The sequence below is a fragment of the Pseudonaja textilis genome, chromosome 13 (genome assembly GCF_049901715.1).
Source record: "Pseudonaja textilis isolate UNSWEBS1 chromosome 13, rPseTex1.2, whole genome shotgun sequence".
Lineage (NCBI taxonomy): Eukaryota > Metazoa > Chordata > Lepidosauria > Squamata > Elapidae > Pseudonaja > Pseudonaja textilis.
The window spans coordinates 11,480,869-11,487,069 of NC_142002.1; the positions used below are offsets into that span (position 1 = coordinate 11,480,869).

Sequence of the window (6,201 nt, forward strand, 5' to 3'; positions counted from 1 at the left end):
TGACAAACGCTGATCTGAAACAGTGCTCTGAAATGTGAAGTAAAGCAAGAATGGGGAAGCTGTAGGGTTCTAGAGACCTTAAGCAGCATCTTAGCTTCCATCAATATGACCTTTTGAAGGAATGCTGAATGTTTTGTTCAACAGCGCTAAAATCTTTTCTATCCCTGGGAATGCCATGCGTGATTCCAGCTCTAAACAAAGTTTAGCCTCATTTGGTTGTGAAAATACCTAGTTTGGAGGTCACCTCCCAACTAGGTATTTGCAGGAACCTTCAAGCTAGGTTATTTGCAGGAACTTAGCAACCATTTTTATGGTTACATCTCCATTAATCCAGAAAACAGTTGAGAATAAAAGCCTTTGTACGGAGAACTTCCCTTCCATAAGAGATACATTTCTCAAGCTGTGTTGGTGGGGCCATCTCTTATGAGCAAATATTGCAGGAGTGGCCACATGGAGCTTCAATCTTTTGCTCCTTTCCCCAAAAGCATGGCCTTTGACCTTCCCCGCTGTCCTCACTTCCCAGCTGCCACATCCAAATTTCTCCCTGGGATGTTGCAGTTGAGCTAATTAAAACCCATCCCCTGCCAGCTGCCAGGCGTGTGGAATCTGCCCCCCACTTTTAATCATGCTGCCCTCTCCATTTTCCGAAAGGCCATCCCATTCCACCTGGGAGGTGGCTGTAGCAGGAGGCCAAGGCTTGCTGTGTAATTACAAGGCCCGATGTTTGCCATCTATGGATTCCTTAGCTCTGACAGCTTTGCTTGCATAAGCAGGAGAAATTGCTGACTGGTTTTTCTGCCTCCTTTCCTCCAGCTGTCTCCCTTCCTCCAGAAATGCATTAGAGTTAATGATGCTGTCTTGAATGGGGTCAACCCCATTGTTCCATTGCTCTTCCACGTGCCCATTACACAAAGGGACTCCTTGGCATGGCATCTTCTTTGTGTCTGCTTCTGGGCAAAAGCAGGAAGGCTGGATAAGGAGAGTTCTTAGGTTCTTCTGTAGATTCTAACACTGAATTATTTTTTTCAGTACTGCCAACTGGGTCAAGAGGCTTTCCAGTTAAGACAGCATTTAATTCCTCCTGGGATGGACCATTGTAATGGCCACCAGAGTCTACGCTTTTAAACATGTATAAAGCTTCTTGAAAACTAACCTTGCAGTGAATGCAGTGGGAGCATGGACACAGGCTGCAAGTCCTAAATTATAAGAAGACCTCCTCAATGTTGGTGGATCCACTGCAGACGTTCTCCTCCTCCAATACCATTGGTTGATTGTTCTTTCTGCTAGGAAATTTCTCCTTAGTTCTAGGTGGCTTCAATCCTTCATTAGTTTCCATCCATTGTTTCTTGTCCTGCCTTTTGGTGCTTTGGAAAATAGTTTTGACACCACAACCCTCTTGTCTTTGTAGGAGCCCTTCAAAATATTGTAACATTGCTATCCTGTGTGCTCTAGTCCTTCTTTTCTTTAGACTACTAGACATACCCATTTTCTATAACCGCCCTTTGTATGTTTTAGCCTATTTAGCAACATATGTCATGAAAGTAGCCTGAATTGTTAATCAGTTACTGGCTCTCAACCAGAAATATTCAGCCCTGGGTGATGATGCACCCAGGTGTGTCCACTGATGAATGCAATGTTAAGTACTCAATGTTAGGATTCTTCAGAGTAGACCAGGAGTCACCAACCTTTTGGACCTCAGGGACCACCGAATTCATAATTTTAAATCCCGTGGACCGGAGACCCTGGGAAAATCCTAAAAAAAATTCTGCAGGAAAATTCCCCACCCAGTTTTTCTACCTAGCAATCATTCTTTATTTGGAATCTCAGGAAACCATCTCCAGCTCCATTCTCAGGGGGAGAGAGGGAGAGGGAGAGAGAGACTTTTGGCTTCATGCAAGGAAAGCAGCAGTAGCAGCAGAAGTCTTTCTTTCTCTCCCCCAAATTCAGCCAGAAATGAGTCTTTGTGACACTTGTCATGCTGGCGCAGCCTCTTGGAGCAGGATGCCTTGCAGGGTCCCAAAGACTCATTTCTGGTGGAGTTTGGGGAGAGAAAGAAAGACGTTTGCTGCTTTCCTTGCATGTAGCCAAAAGCAGAAGAAGAAAGAAGCAGAAAGAAGCAGCCCGGTAGCCAGGCTTGGGGGGAGTGGGCAAGTTCCCCCCTCTCCCCTCACTACCTCGTGTTGTCTGCAATGCAAGTGATGCAAGCCTTGTGTTCCTGTGCAGCCTGGATTAATCGCTTTGTGGGTGACATTTCTCTGCGGACCACCAAAATTTTCTTGTGGATCACCAGTGGTCCCCGGCCCACTGGTTGGCAACCACTGGAGTAGACTGCATACTTTTTCCATTAGAGAATCAGATTCTGGATGCTGCATAGCTGAAAGACAGATCCAAAATCAATCCTGTCAGCAAAACAGTTTTCAGGAGCTTGGAAGGTAATGATGCTGAATGAGGGCCTTTTGCCAGAAAACAAGATCTCTCCAAAATGCACGCTTATGTCTCCTTTGGTGAACTTTCTGTTCTGGCTTTCTGTTCTGTATCTTTTAAAAACGGGCACATATTCAAAATCAATCTCCAGGGGGAGCATTAAGCAACCTACACTATATATCATATTTCATGGAATGCGAGCAAGTGTTAACAAGAATTCAGAGTACGGAACATTGCATACGTTTTTCTGCCACTTATTTGCCCAACTGACCAGTTGTATTTCCTCTTGTTTTTCTATCTTTCTCTCCCGTTCCAGTCACTTTTGCTAGGCTTGCCTATCAAGGAGAATATGATCCCTTGGGATCCAAATCTGCAGTCAAGTCCAGGCGTCTCCAATATTACATCCCTCTAATACTGAGAAGAGTACAGATGATGGACAATGTGAAAAGCCTTTTGGGAACAACCCAGAACGTCAATCTACAAACTCTCGAAAGCTTTCTAAATCAGCTACATCATGCAACATTGTAATTGCTGAGTGCAACATCATATCCTGAGATGTTTGCTACAGGCTTTTTATTGGAAAATGCCTCAAAAATATAACATTCATTTGGCCCAATAAATATATTTTGCTGTACTCTGATGAGGAGGGAGGGAAGCTTTGTTGTATCATTTTATATGCCGGCTCTGCTCCTTTGTAAGCTGAAGAGGTTTAAGTTTCACTGCAAATCAGGTCCCTTTTCTGGCAGTTCTGTTTCCGTAATTCTAGGGTGGAGGTAAGTTTGGGGTTGAAAATACAGTATTCACAAAGTATTCACTGTAATTGCTTCCCACTTGATTTCTCTGGATGAAGTGGAACATTCCTAGATCCTCAAATGGTTCCTGGCACCCAGTTTCAAATCTGGAGAATGGAACCAGATCTTTAAAGCTCTTCTTTCCTGAGATATCTTGGCAAGGATGAAGAAGATTTAGAAGGAATTAAATGTATTAATGTTTGCCGGGTCTAAACGGCATGGATAATTAGTAGGCGTGTGTGTGTGTGTGTGTGTGTGTGTGTGTCCATCCCTCTTAGGCTCTGCATCCTCTGGAGACCTTCAGATGACTTTGTTGAATTTGGATAGCAAAACACAACAATCCTGTGAAATTCTTTGGCTAGGAAAACCATTGAAAATAGGTGTGGCAACCTTCGTAGGATTTATTACTAGAGGTTCAGGGATGAAGAGAGTTCAGATGAATCTTTGACATGAGGTATTGAGTGGTTTTAGAGCTCTGCGTCAGATACTTTTAAATAATTTTGAAATACCTTCTGGGGATGCGCAGATACCTGAATTAAACGATTTTCTAAATCGAAATCTTAATTGGATTGCCCACTTTAACAGATGGTTCAAATTTGAATTTTTTTTTAAAAATTGCTCTTATCTATTCCTTGCATTTTTCTCATAAATCCCACATCAACAAAGGGCAGAAGACATCAGTGGGGCCTCAACAAATGTGTCAGCCCCTCCAGCTTTCTAAGACGAGGAAAATACAAATTATAAATGAAGGGTAGCCTCCATCTGAAAAAGGTGTCCAGTCTGGAATGAAGATTATCAACCTGGAATGAAGATTATGCTGCTACCATAGGTTTGAAAAAATGAACTTGTTACTGGGTAGTATCCAGTCCTTTTCCCCCCAAATAAAAAGTGATTCTTGAGTAGATGTATGTTAAGAATCTTTTTGGCAGAGAAGATTTTGCAAATGCTCTTTTAAATCACACTCTAGTAAGATTTTAAAATAGTACTGCCTAATTCTCCAGCTGTTTTCTATTACAGCTCCTAGTATAACTAGTCCTTGACCACAATTGAGCCCAAAATTTCTGTTGTTAAGTGAGACATTTGGTGAGTTTTGTTCCATTTTACGACCTTTTTTGCCACCATTGTTAAATGAATTGTTGCAATTGTTCAATGAGTCACATGGTTGTTAAGTGAATCTGGCTTCGATTTCCTGTAGAAATCAAGTCAGAACAATAGTCATGGAAGAGTTGGAAGGGATCTTGTAGGTCATCTAGTCCAACCCCAAGACATCCTATAGGAATCAAAATACATCTTTAAAAAAAAGATGTAACTTAATCCATCTATTTTGCTTCAGAATAATGTCCAGTTCAATTTTCTGTAAGGCTGGGGGGGGGGGAATCCTTGGCTTCAATAATTAGAAACTGGCCAGTCTAAAATTGACAGGCTGAGGTTTATTGTGGTTTATTTTCCAGGCACAGATGAAGTCCAGCCTGCTTCAGAATCCTCTGCAACTCACAGGGTTTCTACAAAGTAAAACCCAGAGTTTGCTGAGATGGCTGATGTTGAAGGGCTAAAGCCATTATTTTAGAGTTAACATTAAAACTGCCCTTTAGATGTTTTGGAAAATTGTAATTATCCATGTAGAATCCTACTTTGCTGGAAGGTTCTGTGTTATGTCCTGTGGTTTGTTTTGAGCAACGCCAACTGTCTGGTGCTTCTTTCCACGGGGAAATAAAACTTTTCTTTTGGGGTAAATTCTAGAATGGGGCCACAGCAGATGGCCATCATTTTAGAATTTGGCCAGGTTGCAGATGCCTCTGGCTGGGGTTTCTTCCATTTGTCTCTCGTTGTGTTAGGAGCCTTCATGGCTCAGATCCAGAGCATTTCAAGGTTAGGTCTCTGGCCTGCATTTTTCCTTCCCAGTGGTGGCTCAATTTCCCTTGTGTTGGCACAGCCTTGCCTCCTGTCTCCCTGACATCATGTCACTGACTCATTCTCAAACCACAGAGCATCAGTTGCTTGCATGACTCAAAAACAAAAGTGTGTCAGATCAAAAGAGGGGATGATTGGAGAGTTTGAGGGGAAGAAAGACACCTAAGGTTGCCAGGCAGGGAAAATAAAAAAACCAGAAGAAAGACAAGGATAGCTGAAAACCGATCTATAAAACACAGGTAAGGCAACTTTTTTGCTTCTGTTATCATGGCTTAGTTTTGCAAGGAAATATCTGTGGAGTTTTGGGGCATGATAATATCCCATGCAGGCCACATCCAGGATCATCAACCATGATAGCTGCATGGTGACACAGTGGTTAGAGTGCAGTACTGCAGGCTACTTCCACTGACTGCCGGCTGCCTGCAGTTTGGCAGTTGAATCTCAGCAGGCTTAAGGTTGACCCAGCCTTCCATCCTTGCGAGGTGGGTAAAATGAGGACCCAGATTGTTGTGGGGCAATAGGCTGACTCTGTAAACTGCTTAGAAAGGGCTGTAAAGCACTGTGAAATGATATGTAAGTCTAAGTACCCTTCCTTCCTTCCTTTCCTTCCTTCCTTCCCAGTGGTTACAATGCAGTATTGCAGGCTAACTCTGCTTGCATTGCCAGGAGTTTGATTCCTGACTAGCTCAAGGTTGACCCAGCCTTCCATCCTTGCGAGGTGGGTAAAATGAGGACCCAGATTGTTGGGGGCAAGAGGCTGACTCTGTAAACCACTTAGAGAGGGCTGTAAAGCACTGTGAAATGATATGTAAGTCTAAGTACCCTTCCTTCCTTCCTCCCTCCCTCCCTCCCTTCCTTCCTTCCTTCCTTCCTTTCCTTCCTTCCTTCCTTCCCAGTGGTTACAATGCAGTATTGCAGGCTAACTCTGCTCGCATTGCCAGGAGTTTGATTCCTGACTAGCTCAAGGTTGACTCAGCCTTCCATCCTTCCCAGGTGGGTCAAATGAGGACTCAGACTGTTGGGGGCAAGAGGTTGATTCTGTAAACTGCTTAGGGAGGGCTGTGAAGCACTGTGA

The 6,201-nt window shown here is 43.3% G+C and overlaps 1 protein-coding gene across 1 annotated transcript in view; it reads left to right on the forward strand.

The window, feature by feature from the left end:
* LOC148124726 (uncharacterized) overlaps positions 1-3,064 on the forward strand; it is a 63,949-nt gene extending 60,885 nt beyond the window's left edge. The window contains exons 8-9 of the mRNA XM_087941380.1: positions 2,224-2,432; positions 2,741-3,064. The gene's annotated coding sequence lies outside the window, so the exon portion shown is untranslated. The remainder of the gene's footprint in view (positions 1-2,223; positions 2,433-2,740) is intronic.
* Positions 3,065-6,201: the final 3,137 nt, after the last annotated feature.